Source organism: Arachis hypogaea, chromosome 6, assembly GCF_003086295.3.
Source record: "Arachis hypogaea cultivar Tifrunner chromosome 6, arahy.Tifrunner.gnm2.J5K5, whole genome shotgun sequence".
Lineage (NCBI taxonomy): Eukaryota > Viridiplantae > Streptophyta > Magnoliopsida > Fabales > Fabaceae > Arachis > Arachis hypogaea.
Window position 1 is genome coordinate 84,561,070 of NC_092041.1, and position 25,862 is coordinate 84,586,931.

At 38.7% G+C, this 25,862-nt stretch overlaps 1 long non-coding RNA gene and 1 other non-coding gene across 2 annotated transcripts; one reads left to right on the forward strand and one right to left on the reverse strand.

Moving 5' to 3' along the window:
• Positions 1 to 4,377: 4,377 nt before the first annotated feature.
• Positions 4,378 to 4,485, reverse strand: LOC112700578 (small nucleolar RNA R71). Its single transcript, XR_003153484.1, has one exon. It is a non-coding gene; the product is annotated as a small nucleolar RNA R71 (small nucleolar RNA).
• A 6,325-nt stretch (positions 4,486 to 10,810) lies between these two features.
• On the forward strand, positions 10,811 to 13,038 carry LOC140173470 (uncharacterized). Its single transcript, XR_011862395.1, has 3 exons — positions 10,811 to 11,147; positions 11,263 to 11,346; positions 12,832 to 13,038. It is a non-coding gene; the product is annotated as an uncharacterized lncRNA (long non-coding RNA).
• Positions 13,039 to 25,862: the final 12,824 nt, after the last annotated feature.

Below are 25,862 nucleotides of genomic sequence, written 5' to 3' on the forward strand. Positions count from 1 at the left end.
TGAGACCTTGTTATTATCTTTGCCTAAGTGTTATGATTTCTTTACTTTCAGCTGAATTATGATTAACACATGACCATGACTCAAAATCTATTTGGTTACCTACCAAGTGTTTGCCAAAAGTCCTCCATGAACAGAGAAAAACAAAGGTGCTTTATTATTAACTTCCATCTATTTGACTCAAATTATCTCCCTTAGAGTCCTCCATGAACAGAGAAAAACAAAGGTGCTGAAGAGGAAGCCAAAAACTATGTTAAAATCCCTGACCTTCTCATTCCCTTAGAGTCCTGCCATAGTTCAAAGAATAATCCTTTTTCTTTCTTTTCTTTATTTCCCAGAACATGCAAATGCAAGTTATTGATGAAATGTTGCAATCTTTTATACCTCTCTGATGAGCGGATAATTTGTATACTTTTTGGCATTGTTTTTAGTATGTTTTTAGTATGATATAGTTAGTTTTTAGTATATTTTTATTAGTTTTTAGTTAAAATTCACTTTTCTGGACTTTACTATGAGTTTGTGTGTTTTTCTGTGATTTCAGGTATTTTCTGGCTGAAATTGAGGGACCTGAGCAAAGATCTGATTCTGAGACCAAAAAGGACTGCAGATGCTGTTGGATTCTGACCTCCCTGCACTCGAAGTGGATTTTCTGGAGCTACAGAAGCCTAATTGGCGCGCTCTCAACGGCGTTAGAAAGTAGACATCCTGGGCTTTCCAGCAATATATGATAGTCCATACTTTGCCCAAGATTTGATGGCCCAAACCGGCGTTCAAAGTCACCTCAAGAAATCCCAGCGTTAAACGCTGGAACTGGCACCCAAATGGGAGTTAAACGCCAAAACTGGCATCAAAGCTGGCGTTTAACTCCAAGAAGAGTCTCTGCACGAAATTTGCTTCATTGCTCAGCCCAAGCACACACCAAGTGGGCCCGGAAGAGGATTTTTATGTCATTTACTCATTTCTGTACACCTTAGGCTACTAGTTTCTTATAAGTAGGACCTTTTACTATTGTATAGAAATCTTTTGATCACTTTAGATCTCTAGATCATCTTTGGACATTGTGTTCTTAGATCATTGGGAGGCTGGCCATTCGGCCATGCCTAGACCTTATGCTTATGTATTTTCAACGGTGGAGTTTCTACACACCATAGATTAAGGTGTGGAGCTCTGCTGTACCTCGAGTATTAATGCAATTACTATTGTTCTTCCATTCAATTCCGCTTGTTCTTGTTCCAAGATATCACTTGTTCTTCAACTTGATGAAGGTGATGATTGACACTCATCACCATTCTCACCCATGAACAAGGGTGACTGACAACCACTCTGTTCTACAAGCATTTGAGGCTTGGTGAATATCTCTTGGATTCCTGATTGCACGATGCATGGTTGATCGCCTGACAACCGAGTGCTCGCCTGACAAACGAGCCAACCATTCCGTGAGATCAGAGTCTTCGTGGTATAGGCGAGAACTGATGGCGGCATTCAAGAGAATCCGGAAGGTCTAACTTTGTCTGTGGTATTCTGAGTAGGATTCAATGATTGAATGACTGTGACGTGCTTCAAACCTGTAACCTACTGGGCGTTAGTGACAGACGCAAAAGAGTGATTCTATTCCGGTAGGGGAGGGAACCACACCGGTGATTGGCAGCACTGTGACAGAGTGTGTGCATTAGCTTTCACTGCGAGGATGGGAGGTAGCTGCTGACAACAGTGAAACCCTACACGAGCTTGCCATGGAAAGGAGTAAGAAGGATTGGATGAAGACAGTAGGAAAGCAGAGAGACGGAAGGGAAGGCATCTTCATACGCTTATCTGAAGTTCCTACCAATGAATTACATAAGTATCACTATCTTTACCTTTATGTTATTTTCGTTCATCACCCATATACATTTGAGTTTGCCTGACTAAGATTTACAAGATGACCATAGCTTGCTTCAATACTAACAATCTCCGTGGGATCGACCCTTACTCACGTAAGGTTTATTACTTGGACGACCCAGTGCACTTGCTGGTTAGTTGTGCGAAGTTGTGTAATGCCATGGTATTGAGCTACCACGTGTTTGGAGCCATTACTGGGGATTATGAGAGTTGTGAAAAAGTAATGTTCACAATTTCGCGCACCAAGTTTTTGGCGCCGTTGCCGGGGATTGTTCAAGTTTTGAGCAAACTTCTGGTAACATCAGTGCCAAGATCCGGCAGCAACATCAAGTTTTTGATGTTATTGCCCGGGATTGTTCAGGCTGGACAACTGACGGTTCATCTTGTTGCTTAGATTAGGTATTTATTTTTTTCGAAATTCTTGAAGATGAGTTCTAGAGTTTCATGATGATTTGTTGAAATCTGGCTGGCTGAGAAGCCATGTCTAATCTCATTGGACCGAGGTTTCAACTCATCATCACAAGAGCTTGTTGATTTTTCATCAATCTTGCTTTTGGAGCAGTGATCTGCTAAGGCTTGGCTGGCCTCTGGCCATGTCTAGTGTTTTGGACCGAAGCTTTCTTTGAAAGCTTGGCTGGCTGTGAAGCCATGTCTAATTCCTGGACCGGAGTCTTAGACTAGCATTGCACTGATTCCTGGAATTCTCATTAAGAATTTTGATACCTTTTTCCACTTAATTTTCGAAAAACACAAAAAAATTCAGAAAAATCATAAAATCCAAAAATATTTCTTGTTTGAGTCTAGTGTCTCATCATAAGTTTGGTGTCAATTGCATGCATTCATTCATGTGTCTTAGTGATCTTCAAGATGTTCTTGATGATTTCTTACTCTAATCTTTAAATTCTATTGACTTGAGTGTTTTGTGTGTCTCATATGCATTTTCATTTTGTTAGTGTCAGTAGTATACAAACTGCTAAGTTTGGTGTCTTGCATGCATTGTTATTTGATTCTTGTTGCGTTTTGGTTTGTCCTTATTATTAAAAATCCAAAAATATTTTTAATTTGTGTCTTTTCAAGTCAATAATACAGAGAATTGAAGATTCAGAACATACAGCAGAGGAATTGCACAGAAAAAGCTGGGCGTTCAAAACGCCCAGTGAAGAAGGACAGACTGGCGTTTAAACGCCAGCCAGGGTACCTGGTTGGGCGTTTAACGCCCAAAAGGGGTGCATTTTGGGCGTTAAACGTCAGAATGGATACCATTCTGGGCGTTTAATGCCAGGATGGCTAGAAGGGAAGATCTTGTTTTCAAATCAAATTTTTTCTAAGTTTTCAAAATCTCTTCCAAATCAAATCTTTTTCAACTCAATTTTTCAATCAAATCCTTTTCAAAATTAACTTCTTTCCTTTTTTAAAGATACTTACTATCAATTAGTGATTTGATTCAACATTTCAAGTATGTTGCCTTTTCTGTTGAGAAAGGTTTAATGATTGAATCATATCTTTTCTTGTTAGTCAAGTCTTTAACTTTCAAATCAAATCTTTTTAAAATATTTTTCAAATCATATCTTCTCAATCACATTTCTTTTAAAATAAATCATATCTTCTTAACCACATCTTTTTCAAAATAGTTTTCAATCAAATCTTTTTGATTTCTAATTTCAAAATCTTTTTCAAAAATCACTTGATTTCTTTTCCATTTTCATTTTTCGAAAATTAAGTAATGTTTTTCAAAAATGTTTTCAAAATTTTTCACTTAATTTTCGAAAATAACTTCCCTCCTTCTCACATCCTTCTATTTATGAACTAACACTATCCCTTAATGCAAAATTCGAACTTCATCTCCTTTGTTCGAACTTTCCACTTCTGTCTTCTACTCTTCTTTTCCTCTGACACCTAAAGGAATCTCTGTACTGTGACATAGAGGATTCCACATTTTCTTGTTCCCTTCTCTTTCTTATGAGCAGGAGCAAAGACAAAGGCATTCTTGTTGAGGCTGATCCTGAACCTGAAAGGACCTTGAAGAGAAAGCTAAGAGAAGCCAAAGCACAACTCTCTTTAGAGCACTTGAACGAACTATTCAAGGAAGAAGAACAAATGGCAGCCGAAAACAACAACAATGCCAACAATGCAAGGAAGGTGCTGGGTGACTTTACTGCACCTACTCCCGACTTCTATGGGAGAAGCATCTCTATCCCTGCCATTGGAGCAAACAACTTTGAGCTTAAGCCTCAATTAGTTTCTCTAATGCAACAGAATTGCAAGTTCCATGGACTTCCATTGGAAGATCCTCATCAGTTTTTAGCTGAGTTCTTGCAAATCTGTGACACAGTCAAGACTAATGGGGTTGACCCTGAGGTCTACAGACTTATGCTATTCCCTTTTGCTGTAAGAGACAGAGCTAGAACATGGTTGGACTCTCAACCTAAAGAAAGCCTGGACTCTTGGGAAAAGCTAGTCAATGCCTTCTTGGCAAAGTTCTTTCCACCTCAAAAATTGAGTAAGCTTAGAGTGGAAGTCCAAACCTTCAGACAGAAGGAAGGAGAATCCCTCTATGAAGCTTGGGAAAGATACAAACAATTGATCAGAAAGTGTCCCACTGATATGCTTTCTGAATGGAGCATCATAGGTATTTTCTATGATGGTCTCTCTGAACTGTCCAAGATGTCCTTGGATAGTTCTTCTGGAGGATCTCTTCATTTGAAGAAGACGCCTATTGAAGCTCAAGAACTGATTGAAATGGTTGCAAATAACCAATTCATGTACACTTCTGAAAGAAATCCTGTGAACAATGGGACTAGTCAGAAGAAAGGAGTTCTTGAGATTGACACTCTGAATGCCATTTTGGCTCAGAACAAAATATTGACTCAACAAGTCAATATGATTTCTCAAAGTCTGTCTGGGATGCAAAATGCACCAAGCAGTAGTAAGGAAGCTTCATCTGAGGAAGAAGCTTATGATCCTGAGAACCCTTCAATAGAAGAGGTGAACTACATGGGAGAACCCTATGGAAACACCTACAATCCTTCATGGAGGAATCATCCAAATCTTTCATGGAAGGATCAACAGAGACCTCAACAAGGTTTCAATAACAATAATGGTGGAAGAAACAGGTTTAGCAACAGCAAACCTTTTCCATCATCTTCTCAGCAACAGACAGAGAGTTCTAAGCAGAATACCTCTGACTTAGCAACCATGGTCTCTGATCTAATCAAAACCACTCAAAGTTTCATGACTGAAACTAGATCTTCCATTAGGAATTTGGAAGGACAGGTGGGTCAGCTGAGCAAGAAAATTACTGAACTTCCTCCAAGCACTCTCCCAAGCAATACTGAAGAAAATCCAAAAGGAGAGTGCAAGGCCATCAATATGGCCGAATTCTGGGAGGGAGAAGAGGCAGTGAACGCCACAGAGGAAGACCTCAATGGGCGTCCACTGACCTCCAATGAGTTCCCCAATGAGGAACCATGGGAATCTGAGGCTCAAACTGAGACCATAGAGATCCCATTGGACTTACTCCTACCATTCATGAGCTCTGATGAGTATTCTTCCTCTGAAGAGGATGAGTATATCACTGAGGAGCAAGTTGCTAAATACCTTGGAGCAATCATGAAGTTAAATGACAAGTTATTTGGAAATGAGACTTGGGAGGATGAACCCCCTTTGCTCACCAAAGAACTGGATGACTTGTCTAGGCAGAAACTGCCTCAAAAGAGGCAGGATCCTGGGAAGTTTTCTATACCTTGTACCATAGGCACCATGACCTTCAAGAAGGCCTTGTGTGACTTAGGGTCAAGTGTGAACCTCATGCCCCTCTCTGTAATGGAGAAATTAGGGATCTATGAGGTACAAGCTGCAAAAATCTCACTAGAGATGGCAGACAACTCAAGAAAACAAGCCTATGGACTTGTAGAGGATGTTCTGGTTCAAGTGGAAGACCATTACATCCCTACTGATTTCATAGTCCTAGAGACTGGGAAATGCATGGATGAATCCATCATCCTTGGCAGACCCTTCCTAGCCACAGCAAAGGCTGTGATTGATGTTGATAGAGGAGAGCTAACCATTCAAGTGAATGAAGAGTCCTTGGTGTTTAAGGCCCAAGGATATCCCTCTGTCATCATGGAGAGGAAGCATGAAGAGCTTCTCTCAAAACAGAGCCAAACAGTGCCCCCACAATCAAACTCTAAGTTTGGTGTTGGGAGGTCACAACCAAATTCTAAGTTTGGTGTTGAAACCCCACACTCAAACTCTAAGTTTGGTGTTGGGAAGTTCCAACACGGTTCTGAGCATTTCTGAGGCTCCATGAGAGTCCTCTGTCAAGCTAGTGACAATAAAGAAGCGCTTGTTGGGAGGCAACCCAATGTTTTATAATTAATAATTTTCTTTTGTTATTTTATCTTTTTTGTAGGTTGATGATCATAAGAAGTCACAAAAACAATGAAAAAAAGCAAAAACAAAATGAAAAACAGGAAGAAAAACAGCACACCCTGGAGGAAGATGCTGCTGGCGTTCAAACGCCAGTCAGCCTAGCAGTTGGGCGTTTAACGCCCAGTCTGGCACCATTCTGGGCGTTTAACGCCAGAAAGGGGCACCAGACTGGCGTTAAACGCCAGTAAAGGGCAAGAACCTGGCGTTAAACGCCAGGAATGGGCACCAGCCCGGCGTTTAACGCCAGAAGTGGCTCAAAACGTGGATTTTGATGCCATTTGGTGCAAGGATGCCTTTTCCTTGACACCACAGGATCTGTGGACCCCACAGGACCCTACCATCACTCTCTCTCTTCTTCCCCCATTCACCAATCACCTTAACACCTCTTCCCCAAAAACCCTTCACCTATCAAATCCCATCTTTCTCTTCACCACTCACATCCATCCTTCATAAATCCCCACCAACCTCACCCTTCAAATTCAAACCACTTTCCCTCCCAAACCCACCCATAATGGCCGAACCTTTACCCCCCTCTCTCTTATATATACCCTTCTTCAACCCTTCATTTTCACACAACCTAAACACCACCATCTCCCTCTTCCTCATTTCTTCTTCTCCTACTCTCTTCTTTATTCTTTTGCTCGAGGACGAGCAAACATTTTAAGTTTGGTGTGGTAAAAGCGTTGCTTTTTCGTTTTCCATAACCATTATGGCATCCAAGGCCGGAGAAACCTCTAGAAAGAGGAAAGGGAAGGCAAAAGCTTCCACCTCCGAGTCATGGGAGATGGATAGATTCCTCTCAAGGGTGCATCAAGACCACTTCTATGAAGTTGTGGCCTTGAAGAAGGTGATCCCCGAGGTTCCCTTTTCACTCAAAAAGGGTGAATATCCGGAGATCCGCCATGAGATCCGAAGAAGAGGTTGGGAAGTTCTTACCAACCAAATTCAACAAGTCGGAATCTTGATGGTTCAAGAGTTCTATGCCAATGCATGGATCACCAAGAACCATGACCAAAGTGTGAACCCGAATCCAAAGAATTATCTTACTATGGTTCGGGGGAAATACTTGGATTTTAGTCCGGAGAGTGTGAGGGTGGCGTTCAACTTGCCTATGATGCAAGGAGATGAGCATCCTTACACTAGAAGGGTCAACTTTGATCAAAGGTTGGACCAAGTCCTCACAGTTATATGTGAAGAGGGCGCACAATGGAAGCAAGATTCAAGAGGAAAGCCGGTCCAATTGAGAAGGCATGACCTCAAGCCCGTGGCTAGAGGGTGGTTAGAGTTCATACAACGCTCAATCATCCCCACTAGCAACCGGTCCGAAGTTACCATAGACCGGGCCATCATGATCCATAGCATCATGATTGGAGAAGAAATAGAAGTTCATGAGGTTATAGCCCAAGAACTCTATAAAGTGGCGGACAAGACCTCCACCTTGGTAAGGTTAGCCTTTCCTCATCTCATTTGTCACCTCTGTTATTCAGTTGGAGTTGACATAGAGGGAGACATCCCCATTGATGAGGACAAGCCCATCACCAAGAAAAGGATGGAGTACACAAGAGATCCCACTCATCATGAAATCCCTGAAATTCCTCAAGGGATGCACTTACCTCCACAAAACTATTGGGAGCAACTACACACCTCCCTAGGAGAGTTGAGTTCCAACATGGGACAACTAAGGGTGGAGCACCAAGAACACTCCATCATCCTTCATGAAATTAGAGAAGATCAAAGAATCATGAGGGAGGAGCAACAAAGACAAGGAAGAGATATTGAGGAGCTCAAGCGCTCCATAGGATCTTCAAGAGCAAGAAAGAGCCGCCATCACTAAGGTGGACCCGTTCTTTGATTTCCTTGTTATTTGTTCTTCTGTTTTTCGAATTTTATGCTTATGTTTATCCATGTTTGTGTCTTGTGATCATTAGTGTCTTAGTGTCTATGCCTTAAAGTTATGAATGTCCTATGAATCCATCACCTTTCTTAAATAAAAACGTGCTTAATTGATAAAAGAAAGAATTGCATGAATTTTGAATTTTATAATAGTTTAATTATTTTGATGTGGTGGCAATATTTCTGTTCTCTGAATGTATGCTTAAACAGTGCATATGTATCTTGAATTTGTGGTTCATGAATGTTGGCTCTTGAAAGAATGATGAAAAAGGAGACATGTTACTGAGGATCTGAAAAATCATTAAAATGATTCTTGAAGCAAGAAAAAGCTATTCAAAAAAAAAAAAGAAAAAGGAAAAAAAAAAAGGGAGAAAAATCGAAAAAAAAAGAGAAAAGGAGAAAAAAAGAAAAAAGAGAGAAATAAGAGTTGTGATCCAAGGCAATAAGAGTGTGCTTAAGAACCCTGGACACCTCTAATTGGGGACTTTAGCAAAGCTGAGTCACAATCTGAAAAGGTTCACCCAATTATGTGTCTGTGGCGTGTATGTATCCGGTGGTAATACTGGAAGACAGAGTGCTTTGGGCCACAGCCAAGACTCAATAAATAGCTATGTTCAAGAATCATCATACTTCACTAAGAGAATCATTAGCACTATCTGGACTCTGAGTTCCTAAAGAAGCCAACCATTCTGAATTTCAAAGGATAGAGTGAGATGCCAAAACTATTCAGAGGCAAAAAGTTAAAAGCCCCGCTCATCTAATTAATACTGATCTTCACAGATGTTTTTGGAATTCATTGCATATTCTCTTCTTTTTATCTTGTTTGATTTTCAGTTGCTTGGGGACAAGCAACAATTTAAGTTTGGTGTTGTGATGAGCGGATAATTTGTATACTTTTTGGCATTGTTTTTAGTATGTTTTTAGTATGATATAGTTAGTTTTTAGTATATTTTTATTAGTTTTTAGTTAAAATTCACTTTTCTGGACTTTACTATGAGTTTGTGTGTTTTTCTGTGATTTCAGGTATTTTCTGGCTGAAATTGAGGGACCTGAGCAAAGATCTGATTCTGAGACCAAAAAGGACTGCAGATGCTGTTGGATTCTGACCTCCCTGCACTCGAAGTGGATTTTCTGGAGCTACAGAAGCCCAATTGGCGCGCTCTCAACGGCGTTGGAAAGTAGACATCCTGGGCTTTCCAGCAATATATGATAGTCCATACTTTGCCCAAGATTTGATGGCCCAAACCGGCGTTCAAAGTCACCTCAAGAAATCCCAGCGTTAAACGCTGGAACTGGCACCCAAATGGGAGTTAAACGCCCAAACTGGCATCAAAGCTGGCGTTTAACTCCAAGAAGAGTCTCTGCACGAAATTTGCTTCATTGCTCAGCCCAAGCACACACCAAGTGGGCCCGGAAGAGGATTTTTATGTCATTTACTCATTTCTGTACACCTTAGGCTACTAGTTTCTTATAAGTAGGACCTTTTACTATTGTATAGAAATCTTTTGATCACTTTAGATCTCTAGATCATCTTTGGACATTGTGTTCTTAGATCATTGGGAGGCTGGCCATTTGGCCATGCCTAGACCTTATGCTTATGTATTTTCAACGGTGGAGTTTCTACACACCATAGATTAAGGTGTGGAGCTCTGCTGTACCTCGAGTATTAATGCAATTACTATTGTTCTTCCATTCAATTCCGCTTGTTCTTGTTCCAAGATATCACTTGTTCTTCAACTTGATGAAGGTGATGATTGACACTCATCACCATTCTCACCCATGAACAAGGGTGACTGACAACCACTCTGTTCTACAAGCATTTGAGGCTTGGTGAATATCTCTTGGATTCCTGATTGCACGATGCATGGTTGATCGCCTGACAACCGAGTGCTCGCCTGACAAACGAGCCAACCATTCCGTGAGATCAGAGTCTTCGTGGTATAGGCGAGAACTGATGGCGGCATTCAAGAGAATCCGGAAGGTCTAACCTTGTCTGTGGTATTCTGAGTAGGATTCAATGATTGAATGACTGTGACGTGCTTCAAACCTGTAACCTACTGGGCGTTAGTGACAGACGCAAAAGAGTGATTCTATTCCGGTAGGGGAGGGAACCACACCGGTGATTGGCAGCACTGTGACAGAGTGTGTGCATTAGCTTTCACTGCGAGGATGGGAGGTAGCTGCTGACAACAGTGAAACCCTACACGAGCTTGCCATGGAAAGGAGTAAGAAGGATTGGATGAAGACAGTAGGAAAGCAGAGAGACGGAAGGGAAGGCATCTTCATACGCTTATCTGAAGTTCCTACCAATGAATTACATAAGTATCACTATCTTTACCTTTATGTTATTTTCGTTCATCACCCATATACATTTGAGTTTGCCTGACTAAGATTTACAAGATGACCATAGCTTGCTTCAATACTAACAATCTCCGTGGGATCGACCCTTACTCACGTAAGGTTTATTACTTGGACGACCCAGTGCACTTGCTGGTTAGTTGTGCGAAGTTGTGTAATGCCATGGTATTGAGCTACCACGTGTTTGGAGCCATTACCGGGGATTATGAGAGTTGTGAAAAAGTAATGTTCACAATTTCGCGCACCACTCTCAGACCTTGCTCTGAGCCTAAGATAGCCCTTTCCTTCTTGCTAACTTATACCCTCCAATGTTCTCATTCGCTCCCAATTGCACTTGCTGTCCTACAACGGACTCTGCGTTCTGGCTGCTTTCCAGTTCCTCAGACACATGTTCTTTTTACTTCTGCTTGGTTGGTGTTTTCCAATTCTCTTTAATACTGACGATATTTAATTTTCCTTTTCAGGATTCCATTTCTTTAGAGAGAATAACTATGGAATCCAGTTTGTGTTTTATTTTATTTATGTAAACTTACAAATTGCCTTCGCATTTCTGGTGGCTGCCCTGTTTTTGAATGTTAAGACTGCTACAGGTTTGATCAAATTTGTTTCTGAAATTGTAGAGTCTATAATTATTTATACATGCTTTCAAAATTTAATTTATTTTATTCATATCTGATTAATGGCTTGTGTTTTTCATAATTGCAGTTACAGCATATATAGTTGTCTTTGGAACTGGGCTGGTAGCTGCCTTTCTTTTCCCAAATTTGATGAAGAATGATCTATTTCCAAGTAAGTTAAATGGCTGAAAATCAGGATATTGTAGTAAAGAATCTTTCTTTGACTGGCAAATTGGGATGTTGTGGCTAATTTATCTTTGACGTTGATAAAAATGGTTGATTAATAACAACAATAATAATTTTCATTAGAGTTACTGGCTTACCTTTCTTTTCTCATGAATAAATCTTACTAATGGTGGAAAATGTTGTTCAATGGTTAGACTTAGATACCCTACTTTGGATCTAATCCTGTGAGAACAAGAAAATTTTGGTTTTCCAATATAGATATTCTTCTCCACTCTTGTCATGTTGTTAGCTCATTAACAATGTGATCTTCCTACGAATTGTAAATATGGATGAAAAGTATGAGCTATAGGCTTACAGTTTGTAATAAGTATGAAATTATTCAGTGGCTCTTTGATCTCAGCAATCCATTCTCACTTTGTTTCACAAAAAAGTAGGATCTTCTACCATGATTACTCGAGATTTATGAATCACCTATGGGAACCACTGGGGGAGTGTTGGTTAATGAGAGCACCCTTTTAATAGATCTCTTATGGTTCTAGACAAACTTAAGTTTTTAAAATGAAGCCTAATAGTAAGGCAAAGCCTTAAGCATTATTGCCTCAAAGTCTCTTTGGATTCTTGCCAAAAGCGGTGTCATTCCCACCTTCAGGTCCTTCAAGGAACCACAATGGCATTGAATTACATAGCTCATTACTTGGGAAGGGAAACCATAGTGCGTGGGGTTTATTTCTTTGGAAAATGTTTGCAAGTTTTGGTTCATTTTCTTTCTATTCTCCTTTGTCTTCCAATATATCAGCTCGCAAACACATATCCTCAGATTTAAAGCCAATGCATGTATCTGGTGTCTTTGAGAGATGCCTTGAGACCACAATTTAATTTGTAGGTAGCTAGCTTCACCTATGTGATAAAATCTCTTTGTATGTACATGAAACTAAGATTCAGCTTGCAACTCATCATAATGTTAATGCAAATACACGTTTTTATTTGTACAGTTTTTTTTTTAATGATGAAACTTTATTATATAATATCATCATGTATTCAAGTGAGAAGAATTAAATATATAATGAAAAAATTGAAAGAAAAATAATTTAACATGATAAGATCTAAACTCTATAGTTTCTCACATTATTATAGTTGAAATGAGTCGATCAATTACGTGAGATAATACCATTTTTTCTTTATTTCCTATGTTTATGAAACATAAGTCGCATTGCTAACAATATCATCGAAGCTTGCATTTTTTGCATTGATTGTGTGTCTGAATTTACTTCTTGCATTGATTGTGTGTCTGAATATATTTCTTTTGTTTCAAGGGAATCGTTTCGTCCTATAGCTTGGCCACGTTAGAAGGAGTTTTTTATATCTATTTATTGCTTTTATATCTATAGTATTTAATATCATAAAGAATTTTTTATTATAATTTTTCAGTTTAATGATAAGTTGCTTATTTTTTGTTGTGTATTATTTGCAGATTTAGCATATGGGACAAGTCAAGCATGGATATAAAATATGCAAGTAGATTGACATCTTTTTGATAAATATTAATTACTATTTTGTTATGACAATTATTGTTAGACAAGAATTTTATTATTTTGTTGAGAATTATTAACGAACATGTATTTGAAATACTAATTGAACTTTTTAATATCTATTTTAATTAGAATTTTATTATTAGTTATTTTGTCTCTTTTATAATTTTTTTCTATTGTGCACAAATTTATTTATTAATTAAAATAATTACACATGTATGAAAAAAAATTTATTGTAAATTTTATTTTTTTGTATTTTTATTACAAAAATAATTTTTATTTTTATCAAAAAGGTAACCCTTTTATTAGTTGCATATTTTGAATATTAGACAACACTTGTATGGTTACATATCCAAAAGAAAAGGCAACACTTGTATAGGTTGCATATCCAAAAGAAAAGACAATACTTTAAAGGGTTGCATATTCAAAACTAATAGGCAACATTTCAAAGGATTACAAATTCCAACTTATAAGCAACACGTAAAAGAGTTATATTTTATTGCAAATAGGCAACATTTTTTAGTAGTGACCAAAATACGAGAGAAGAGACAACACTGCAAAAGTGTTGTCTCAAACACACCTTTGAAGTGTTGTTGTTTTTCAACCAAAGACAACACTTACCAAGTGTTGCTCTCAAAAGCGTTGCTCTTGAAACAAAAAAAGTGTTGCCTTGATCTAAGGCAATGGCTGCATATGCAACGCCGTCCAAAAACGTTGCCTTAGGTCCAAAAGTGTTGCTATAGATCAAAAGCAACTTTTTGTCAGCCTTTAGGCAACACTTTTTAAATGTTGCCTCAACTTAAAAATATTGTAGTGACATAATGCTGCAAAATTATTTGGAAAAGGATGAACATACATTTATTGAACTAAAAGAAAGAAAGAAATAAGGAAAAAATAAGAAGAAAAAAATGCTGCATTAGAGAAAATATTTTTGTGTAGTTGCAACAGATTTTGGAGTAAAACTAAGACATTTAGGTGTATTGTTTAAGAATTTTTGATGGATTTTGCACTGATAAATTCTGCATAATTCAAAATTCTTCCTCTTCCTCCTCCTCATCTTCTGCTACTTTTTCTTCTTTTTTATCATCATCACCGTCTTCTTCTTCCTTTTTCTTATTCATCTTTTATTTCTTGTTTTACCTTTTTAAGTTTCTTCTTGTTTTACTCTTTCTTAACAAGAATAAAAACAAAAAAAAATCAAAAAAAAGAAGAATAAGAAACACATAATGCTGCAAAATTATTTGGAAGAGAATGAACATACATTTATTCAACTAAAAGAAAGAAAGAAATAAGAAAAAAAAAGAAGAAAAAAATAATACAGCATTAGAGAAAATATTTTTGTGTAGTTACAGAAAATTTTGGAATAAAACTAAAACATTTAGGTGTATTGTTTAAGAATTTTCGGGGGATTTGTATTGATAAATTTTGCATAATTCAAAACTTTTCCTTTTCCTCCTCATCATCTTCTGCTGCTTCTTCTTCTTCTTCTTCTTTTTTATCATCGTCATTATCACCATCTTTTTTTTTTCAATTCATTTTTCCTTTCTTGTTTTACCTTCTCAAATTTCTTCTTGTTTTACTCTTTCTTAACAAGAATAAAAACAAAAAAATCAAACAAAGAAGAAGAGGAAACACATAATGCTGCAAAATTACTTGAAAGAGGATGAACCTACATTCATTCAACTAAAAGAAAGAAATAAATAAGGAAAAAAAAGAAAAAAATACAGTATTAGAGAAAATATTTTTGTGTAGTTGCAGCAAATTTTGGGGTAAAACTAAGATATTTAGGTATATTGTTTAAGAATTTTCGGTAGATTTGTACTGATAAATTCCGCATAATTCAAAACTTTTCCTCTTCCTCCTCAACATCTTCTGCTACTTCTTCTTCTTTTTTTTTATCATCATCATCGTCACCATCTTTTTCTTTTTTTTAATTCATCTTTCCTTTCTTGTTTTACCTTCTCGAATCTCTTCTTGTTTTTCTCTTTCTTAACAAGAATAAAAACAAAAAAATCAAACAAAGAAGAAGAAAAAACACATAATATTGCAAAATTACTTGGAAGAGAATGAACTTACATTCGTTCAACTAAAAGAAAGAAAGAAATAATCAAAAAATACAACATTAGAGAAAATATTTTTGTGTAGTTACAACAAATTTCAGGATAAAACTAAGACATTTAGGTGTATTATTTAAGAATTTTTGGTGGATTTGTACTCTGCATAATTCAAAGCTCTTTCTCTTTTTCATCTTCTATTGCTTCTTATTCATCTTTTTCTTTTTGTTTTACCTTCTAAAAAAATATAGTATTGCAAAATCAATAGAAAGAGGAGGAGGAAAAAAGTGTAGCAACAACCGCAGTAATAAAAAGAACGACGAAGAGGATGAAATACGCGAAAAAGAAGGAACGCAAAGAAAAAAGAGGAAGAACGCAAAGAAGAAGGAGAAGAAAGAGGAGGAGGAGGAACGCCAGATACAAACATTGGAGGAGGAACGTCGTGATTTCACGCGCGCATTATGAAAGTTAATTTTGTTGGGTTAGAATTAACTTGTATAAACTTGTATGCCAAAAAAAAATTTGTATGTGTAGCAAGTCTAATAACAACACTTTTATTCGAATAAGTAATGTTTACTTTTCTTAAAAAGGAGATTATGCATAGATCTAAAATGAAACAATAACATTTTTTAGAAAGAAACAAAAGTTGGTAGCCAAATAATAAATGATAGTAAAACTTTATCAAATAGTTATTTTTTTATTTTCTTGGTTATCTTGTAAAGGTGAATATGGATTGAATAATATTCACATATTTATGATATTTATCTACATCTGATATATAAATTATAGATATTATTCGATCTGTACTCTAATAAAATTGATATTCCACTTGTACTTGCGGATTTGATCTGGATATCCACAAAATAAATAAATAAATTATAAATAAATAAAAATATGTCTACCTATTTTAACGTTCAAAAATCCTAATTTCCTTACCCTTCCTCCTTTGTTGTGCCGTCACACATACCCTCCTCCTTACCTCATTCACCACACTCACTCACCCGTTGTTCTGCTGGCTCACCTCATTTTGCTCCTCTTCACCACATCATTGATGAGCGGATAATTTATATGCTTTTTGGCATTATTTTTAGTATGTTTTTAGTATGATCTAGTTAGTTTTTAGTATATTTTTATTAGTTTTTAGTTAAAATTCACTTTTCTGGACTTTACTATGAGTTTGTGTATTTTTCTATGATTTCAGGTATTTTCTGGCTGAAATTGAGGGTCCTGAGCAAAAATCTGATTCAGAGACTAAAAAGGACTGCAGATGCTGTTGGATTCTGACCTCCCTTCACTCGAAGTGGATTTTCTGGAGCTACAGAAGCCCAATTGGCGCGCTCTCAACGGCATTGGAAAGTAGACATCCTGGGCTTTCCAGCAATGTATAATAGTTTATACTTTGCCCGAGATTTGATGGCCCAAACCGGCGTTGCAAATCAGCCTCATAATTTCCAGCGTTTAACGCTGGAACTGGCATAAAAATTGGAGTTAAACGCCCAAACTGGCATGAAAGCTGGCGTTTAACTCCAGAAAAAGCCTTTACACATGAAAGCTTCAATGCTCAGCCCAAGCACACACCAAGTGGGTCCGGAAGTGGATTTTTATGTCATTTACTCATCTCTGTATACCCTAGGTTACTAGTTCACTATTAATAGGATCTTTTGACATTGTATCTGTACCTCATGACACTTTACACGTTTCTTTGTGTACCTTCCACGGCATGAGTCTCTAAACCCCATGGTTGGGGGTGAGGAGCTCTGCTGTGTCTTGATGGATTAATGCAATTACTACTGTTTTTCATTCAATCATGCTTGCTTCCATTCTAAGATATCACTTGTTCTTAACCCGGATGAATGTGATGATCCGTGACACTCATCATCATTCTCAACTATGAACGTGTGCCTGACAACCACCTCCGTTCTACCTTAGATAAAGTAGATATCTCTTGGATTCTTTAATCAGAATCTTCGTGGTATAAGCTAGAACTGATGGCGGCATTCAAGAGAATCCGGAAGGTCTAAACCTTGTCTGTGGTATTTTGAGTAGGATTCAATGATTGAATGACTGTGACGAGCTTCAAACTCCTGAGGGCGGGGCGTTAATGACAGACGCAAAAGAATCACTGGATTCTATTCCGGCCTGATTGAGAACCGACAGATGGATAGCCGTGCCGTGACAGGGTGCGTTGAACATTTCCACTGAGAAGATGGGAGGTAGCCACTGACAACGGTGAAACCCTTGCATACAGCTTGCCATGGAAGGAGCCTTGCGTGCTTGAAGAAGAAGACAGTAGGAAAGTAGAGATTCAGAAGATGGAGCATCTCCAAAACCTCAACCTATTCTCTATCACTGCAAAATAAGTACTTATTTCATGTTCTTTTACTTTTCACAATTAATCCTGATAATTTCTGATATCCTGACTAAGATTTACAAGATAACCATAGCTTGCTTCAAGCCGACAATCTCCGTGGGATCGACCCTTACTCACGTAAGGTATTACTTGGACGACCCAGTGCACTTGTTGGTTAGTTGTGCGGAATTGCAAAAGTGTGATTGCAATTTCGTGCACCAAGTTTTTGGCGCCGTTGCCGGGGATTGTTCGAGTTTGGACAACTGACGGCTTATCTTGTTGCTTAGATTAGGACTGTTTTATTTTTGTTGGTTTAGAGTCTTTTAGTTGAGTCTAGTTTCATATTTTAAGTTTGGTGTCAATTGCATGCTTTTGTTTTTCTTTTAATTTTCGAATTTGCATGTCTTTAGTCCCTTTTTGATCCGTAAAAATTCTAAGTTTGGTGTCCTCTTTGTGTTTTTCCCTTAAAATTTTCGAAAATTAGTGTTTGATTTTCTAAAAATTTTAAGTTTGGTGTCATTTTGTTGTTTTTTTTCTCTTTCCTCATTTCAAAAATCAAATCTTTTTCATAAAAATTTTTCAATCATATCTTTCTAATTGCTAATTTCAAAATCTTTTTAATTAACTAATTGATTCAGTTTTCAATTTGTTTTGATCTTATCTTCTTTTAATTTTCGAATTTTTTATTTTATTTTATTTTCCCTTTGTTTTTATTTTATTTTTCGGTTAATTCAAAAAAAATTTATCTACTTGCAATCCATATCATTTCCCTTTATCCATCATGGATCTAAGTGGGATTGAACAGTCCAGAAGGACTTTGGGGTCTTATGCTAACCCCATTACAGCTGCATATGGGAGTAGCATCTGTACACCTCCCATCAAAGCAAGCAGCTTTGAGCTAAATCCTCAACTCATTATCATAGTGCAGCAAAATTGCCAGTATTCCGGCCTTCCACAGGAAGAACCTACTGAGTTTCTGGCACAGTTCTTACAAATTGCTGACACAGTACGTGATAAAGAGGTGGATCAGGATGTCTACAGACTATTACTGTTTCCATTTGCTGTAAAAGATCAAGCTAAGAGGTGGTTGAATAACCAACCTACAGCAAGCATAAAGACATGGAAACAGTTATCAGACAAATTCCTGAGTCACTTTTACCCTCCAAAGAGGATGACACAGCTAAGGCTGGACATCCAAGGCTTTAAACAAGAGGATAATGAATCCCTTTATAATGCCTGGGAGAGGTATAGAGGTATGCTGAGAAAATGCCCCTCTGAAATGTTTTCAGAGTGGGTACAGTTAGACATCTTCTACTATGGGCTTACAGAAAAAGCTCAGATGTCTTTAGACCACTCAGCTGGTGGATCTATACACATGAGGAAGACAATTGAAGAGGCTCAAGAGCTTATAGACACTGTTGCTAGAAATCAATATTTGTACTCTAGCAATGAGTTCTCCCCAAAAGAGGAAGTCATGGCAATAACCACTGATCCTAATCCTCAAGAACAGATGATTGAGCTTAATCAACAATTGCTCCTGATGACAAAACAGTTAGCAGAATTTAAAGAGATGCTCCATGAAACTAAAGTTGCTAACAAGAACATAGAACTGCAGTTGAATCAAGCAAAACAGCAGATATCTAAACAGATAACAGAAAAATGTCAAGCAGTTCAACTGAGGAGTGGGAAGACATTGAATAACACTGCTCAAAGTAGCAAAAAGCCAAATAAGGAACAATTAACAGAGGATAACCAAACCACTGTTCAAAATCCCTCTGAGGACAGTAAGAGCCCAGAGAGGAACACTTTTGGCGTTCAAACGCCAGAAAAGAGGGGAAAGCTGGCGTTAAACGCCCATTCCCTGCCCAGTTCTGGCGTTCAAACGCCAGAGAAGGGAGAGAAGTTGGCGTTAAACGCCCAATCTTCACCCAATTCTGGCGTTCAGACGCCAAGGGAGGATCAGACACCTGAGAGTGCTGATAGTAATCCCTCTAAAAAGGCTTCTTCAACCACTTCTGTAAGGAATAAACCTGCAGCATCTAAGGTTGAAGAATATAAAGCCAAGATGCCTTATCCTCAGAAACTCCGCCAAGCGGAATAGGATAAGAAATTTGCCCGCTTTGCAGACTATCTAAGGACTCTTGAAATAAAGATTCCGTTTGCAGAGGCACTTGAGCAAATACCTTCTTATGCTAAGTTCATGAAAGAGATCTTAAGTTATAAGAAAGATTGGAGAGAAACTGAAAAAGTATTTCTCACTGAAGAATGCAGTGCATTCATTCTAAAAAGCTTACCAGAAAAGCTTCAAGATCCAGGAAGCTTTATGATACCATGCACATTAGAAGGTGCTTGCACCAAGACAGCCCTATGTGATCTTGGAGCAAGTATCAATCTAATACCTGCATCCACTATCAGAAAGCTTGGGTTGACTGAAGAAGTCAAACCAACCCGGATATGCCTCCAACTTGCTGATGGCTCCATTAAATATCCATCAGGCATAATAGAGGACATGATTGTCAAGGTTGGGCCATTCGCCTTTCCAACTGACTTTGTGGTGCTGGAAATGGAGGAGCACAAGAGTGCAACTCTCATTCTAGGAAGACCTTTCCTAGCAACTGGACGAACTCTCATTGATGTACAAAAAGGGGAAGTAACCCTGAGAGTCAATGAAGATGAGTTCAAGTTGAATGCTGTGAAAGCTATGCAGCATCCAGACACACCAAATGACTGCATGGGCGCTGACATTATTGACTCTTTGGTGGAAGAGATCAATATGACTGAAAGTCTAGAATCAGAGCTTGAGGACATCTTCAAGGATGCTCAACCTGATCAAGAAGAACCAGAGGAAACAAAGGAATTTTCGAAAATTCCTCAGGAGGAGGATAAGCCTCCCAAACCTGAACTCAAACCACTACCACCATCCCTGAAGTATGCATTTCTGGGAGAGGGTGACACTTTTCCAGTGATTATAAGCTCTGCTTTAAATCCACAGGAAGAGGAAGCACTGATTCAAGTGCTAAGGACACACAAGACAGCTCTTGGGTGGTCCATAAGTGATCTTAAGGGCATTAGCCCAGCTAGATGCATGCACAAGATCCTGTTGGAGGATAATGCCAAACCAGTGGTCCAACCACAGAGGAGGCTAAATCCAGCCATGAAGGAGGTGGTGCAGAAAGAGGTCACTAAATTACTAGAGGCTGGGATTATTTATCCTATTTCTGATAGCCCCTGGGTGAGCCCTGTACAAGTTGTCCCCAAGAAGGGAGGCATGACAGTGGTTTATACTGAAAAAAATGAACTGGTTCCTACAAGAACAGTCACAGGGTGGCGTATGTGTATTGACTACAGAAGGCTCAATACATCCACCAGAAAGGATCATTTTCCTTTACCACTCATAGACCAAATGCTAGAAAGACTAGCTGGTCATGATTATTACTGCTTTTTGGATGGCTATTCAGGTTACAACCAAATTGCAGTAGATCCTCAGGACCAAGAGAAAACATCCTTTACTTGCCCTTCTGGCGTGTTTGCCTACAGGAGGATGCCTTTTGGTCTGTGTAATGCTCCTGCAACCTATCAGAGATGCATGCTATCCATCTTCTCTGACATGGTGGAGAAATTCCTGGAAGTCTTCATGGATGACTTCTCAGTATATGGAGACTCATTCAGCTCCTGTCTTAACCATCTAGCACTTGTCCTGAAAAGGTGCCAAGAGACTAACCTGGTTTTAAACTGAGAGAAATGTCACTTTATGGTGACTGAGGGAATTGTCCTTGGACACAAAATTTCAAGCAGGGGAATAGAGGTGGATAAGGCAAAGGTAGAGGTAATTGAAAAATTACCACCACCTGCCAATGTTAAGGCAATCAGAAGCTTTCTGGGGCATGTAGGATTCTACAGAAGGTTTATAAAAGATTTTTCGAAAATTGCAAAACCTCTGAGTAATCTGCTAGCTGCTGACACACCATTTGTGTTTGATACACAGTGTCTGCAGGTATTTGAGACCCTGAAAGCCAAGCTGGTCACAGCACCAGTCATCTCTGCACCAGACTGGACATTGCCATTTGAACTAATGTGTGATGCCAGTGACCATGCCATTGGTGCAGTGTTGGGACAGAGGCATAACAAACTTCTGCACGTCATTTATTATGCCAGCCGTGTTCTAAATGATGCACAGAAGAATTACACAACCACAGAAAAAGAGTTACTTGCAGTGGTCTATGCCATTGACAAGTTTAGATCCTATCTAGTGGGATCCAAAGTGGTTGTGTACACTGACCATGCTGCTCTTAAATACTTACTCACAAAGCAGGATTCAAAACCCAGGCTAATAAGATGGGTGTTGCTTCTGCAAGAGTTTGATATAGAAATAAGAGACAGAAAAGGGACAAAGAACCAGGTAGCTGATCATCTGTCCCGAATAGAACCAGTAGTTGGGGCGTCCCTCCCTTCTACTGAGATTTCTGAGACTTTCCCAGATGAGCAACTCTTTGCCATTCAGGAAGCTCCATGGTTTGCAGATATTGCAAACTATAAAGCTGTGAGGTTCATACCCCAGGAGTACAGCAGAGTGCAAAGAAAGAAATTAATTTCAGATGCCAAGTACTACCTATGGGATGAGCCATATCTCTTTAAGAGATGTGCAGACGGAATGATCCGCAGATGTGTACCCAGAGAAGAAGCACAAAGGATCCTATGGCACTGCCATGGATCACAGTATGGAGGACATTTTGGAAGTGAGCGAACAGCCATTAAAGTCCTCCAATGTGGCTTCTACTGGCCTACTCTCTATAAAGATGCCCGAGAGTTTGTGCGTAACTGTGACAGTTGCCAAAGAGCTGGTAACTTGCCTCACGGATATGCCATGCCTCAACAAGGGATATTAGAGATAGAATTGTTTGATGTATGGGGAATTGACTTCATGGGTCCATTCCCACCATCATACTCAAACACTTACATTCTGGTGGCAGTGGACTATGTATCTAAGTGGGTAGAAGCAATTGCTACACCCACTAATGATACCAAGACCGTGCTGAAATTCCTCCAGAAACACATCTTCAGCAGGTTTGGTGTTTCCAGAGTACTAATCAGTGACGGGGGCACTCATTTCTGCAATAGACAGCTATACTCTGCTATGGTCAGATATGGAATTAGTCACAAAGTGGCAACTCCGTATCATCCACAGACAAATGGGCAAGCTGAAGTCTCTAACAGAGAGCTAAAAAGAATCCTAGAACGGACTATGATAGCCCGAAGGAAGGATTGGGCAAAGAGTTTGGATGATGCTCTGTGGGCATACAGAACAGCATTCAAGACTCCTATAGGAACCTCTCCATACCAACTGGTGTATGGGAAGGCCTGTCATCTGCCCGTGGAACTGAAACATAAAGCCTACTGGGCAACCAGATTCCTAAACATGGATGCTCAGTTAGCTGGTGAAAAAAGATTGCTCCAGCTAAATGAGCTAGAGGAATTCAGACTCAATGCCTTTGAAAATGCAAAAATTTATAAGGAAAAGGCAAAGAAGTGGCATGACAAGAAGTTGTCATCCAGAGTCTTTGAGCCAGGACAAAAAGTTCTGCTCTTCAACTCTAGGCTCAGATTGTTTCCAGGAAAACTTAAATCCCGGTGGAGGGGTCCGTTGTGATTACAGGAGTGTCACCATATGGATATGTTGAGCTTCAGGATATTGATTCTGACAAAAAGTTCATTGTTAATGGACAGAGAATCAAGCATTATCTTGAAGGCAATCTTGAGCAGGAATGCTCAAAACTGAGACTTGAGTGATTCTCAGTAAAGGTCCAGCTAAAGACAGTAAAGAAGCGCTTGCTGGGAGGCAACCCAGTCATTAGCAGGTTATATGTTTTGTTTTTACAAAGGCAAGTACCAAAAATGAAGGAATTCACAGAGTTACAGAAGGATTCAGTGCAAAAAGCAGAGAAAAAGAGCTTACTGGCGAAAAAACGCCAGTAAGGGGTACTTTGGGCGTTAAACGCCAGAATGGGCACCATTCTGGGCGTTTAACGCCAGGTGTGCAGCATCCTGGGCGTTTAGCAAAACGCCCAGTGATAAAGGGAATTCTGGCGTTTAACGCCAGCCAGGGCACCTGGCTGGGCGTTAAACGCCCACAATGGGCAGCAAATGGGCGTTAAACGCCAGAATGGATGCCATTCTGGGCGTTTAACGCCAAAAAGGTGGGGGACCAAGATTTTGTTTTCCAATCAAATTTTTTTCAAACTTTCCTTTTCTTACCCATACTCTTCTACATAAACACATCTCAACCTTTCATCATTCACTTTCAAATCTTCAAAAATCAAAATCATTCTTCAAATCTCTCTCAAATCAATCCCAAATCTTATTCAAAAACTCACCCTTCTCTCAAATTCTCTCCATATCTTCTCAAATCTCCTTTCAATTTTTTTTCGAAATCTCCTTCCCCCTCCTTTTAAAAACACGTTCGGCCTCCTCATTCCCCCACACCATTCAAATTTGCTCTTCTCCTCTCTCTCTTCTTTCCTTTCTTTTGCTTGAGGACAAGCAAACCTCTAAGTTTGGTGTGCTTTTCCGTGATCACTAAGCCAAGATTCATCAAGATCATGGCTCCTAAGGAAAAACAAACCAATTTAAGAGGAAAGAAAGAGAATAATCCAAAGAATCTTTGGAATCAAGAGAAGTTCTTAACCAAAGAACATGAAGACCATTATCACAAAATAATGGGTCTGAGGTCAGTGATCCCGGAAGTTAAATTTGATCTGAAAGAAGATGAATATCCGGGGATCCAAGAGCAAATTCGAAATAGAGGATGGGAAGTTCTAACCAATCCTGAGATAAAGGTTGGAAGAAATATGGTTCAGGAATTCTACTCAAATCTGTGGCTGACAGATAAGCAGAGAATGACTGGAACTGCTTACCATACTTACAGAATCATGGTCAGAGGGAAAGTTATGTACTTCCATCTGGACAAAATAAGAGAAATCTTCAAATTGCCTCAACTGCAGGATGATCCTGAATCCTTTAATAGGAGAATGGTGAGAGCAGATAAAGGGTTGGATCAAGTTCTAGAGGACATATGCCTCCCTGGAACTAAGTGGATAACCAATTCAAAGGGTGTCCCAAACCAACTCAAGAGGGGAGACCTCAAACCAATTGCAAGAGAGCAGTGATGATTCATTGCATTATGCTTGGAAAAGAAGTGGAGGTTCATCATGTGATTGCTTGTGAGATCTACACAATTGCAAATAAGAATTCCACTGAAGCCAAACTGGCTTACCCAAGCTTGATTTCCTTGCTCTGTAAAGAGGCTGGGGTAAAGATGGGAGTAGATGAATTCATACCCATTGAACACCCAATCACCAAGAAGTCAATGGAAGGACAAATGCAAGACAACTCTATCAAAAGGAGGGCGCAGGAGTTCCTCCCTAAATTTCCTGAAATTGGCTACTGGGCCAGCCTAGAAGCATCTATCACCAAGTTGCAAGAAACTATGGAGCAACTTAAGGAAGAACAGCAGAATCAGAACTGCATGCTCTGCAAATTGCTGAAGGAACAAGAGAAGCAGGGGCGTGAACTTCAAGAACTGAAACGCCAAAAATTCTCCCCTCAATTTGAGGGAGCATCCACTTCTCAAAATCAAGGTTGTTGAGTCCTAACTCTGTGAAAACCTCTATCATTAGGAGCCTATTTAAATTTTTGTTCTCTATTTTTAGTCTCATCTTATATCTATTTTTGAGTCTTGTTCTTAATTCATAATTAATAAAATTTAAAATTCATGTCTTAAAGCTATGAGTGTCCTATGAATCCATCACCTCTCTTAAATGAAAAATGCTTTAATCACAAAAGAACAAGAAGTACAGGATTTCGAATTTATCTTTGAAACTAGTTGAATTAGTTTGATGTGGTGACAATAATTTTTGTTTTCCGAATGAATGCTTGAACAGTGCATATGTCTTTTGAATTTGTTGTTTTGAGAATGTTAAAATTGTTGGCTCTTGAAAGAATGAAGGGAAAAGAGAACTGTTATTGAGGATCTGAAAAATCATCAGATTGATTCTTGAAGCAAGAAAAAGCAGTGAATACAAAAAAAAAATTTCGAAAAAAAAGAGAAAAAGAAAGAAATAAAGTTGTGATCCAAGGCAAAAAGAAGTGTGCTTAAGAACCCTGGACACCTCTAATTGGGGACTCTAGCAAAGCTGAGTCACAATCTGAAAAGGTTCACCCAATTATGTGTCTGTGGCATGTATGTATCCGGTGGTAATACTGGAAGACAGAGTGCTTTGCGCCACAGCCAAGACTCATACACTAGCTATGTTCAAGAATCATTATACTTAACTAGGAGAATCAATAACACTATCTGAGTTCTGAGTTCCTATAGATGCCAATCATTCTGAACTTCAAAAGATAAAGTGAGATGCCAAAACTGTTCGGGAGCAAAAAGCTACTAGTCCCGCTCATCTAATTGGAGCTAAGTTTCCTTGATATTTTGGAGTCTATAGTATATTCTCTTCTTTTTATCCTACTTTGATTTTCAGTTGCTTGGTGACAAGCAACAATTTAAGTTTGGTGTTGTGAT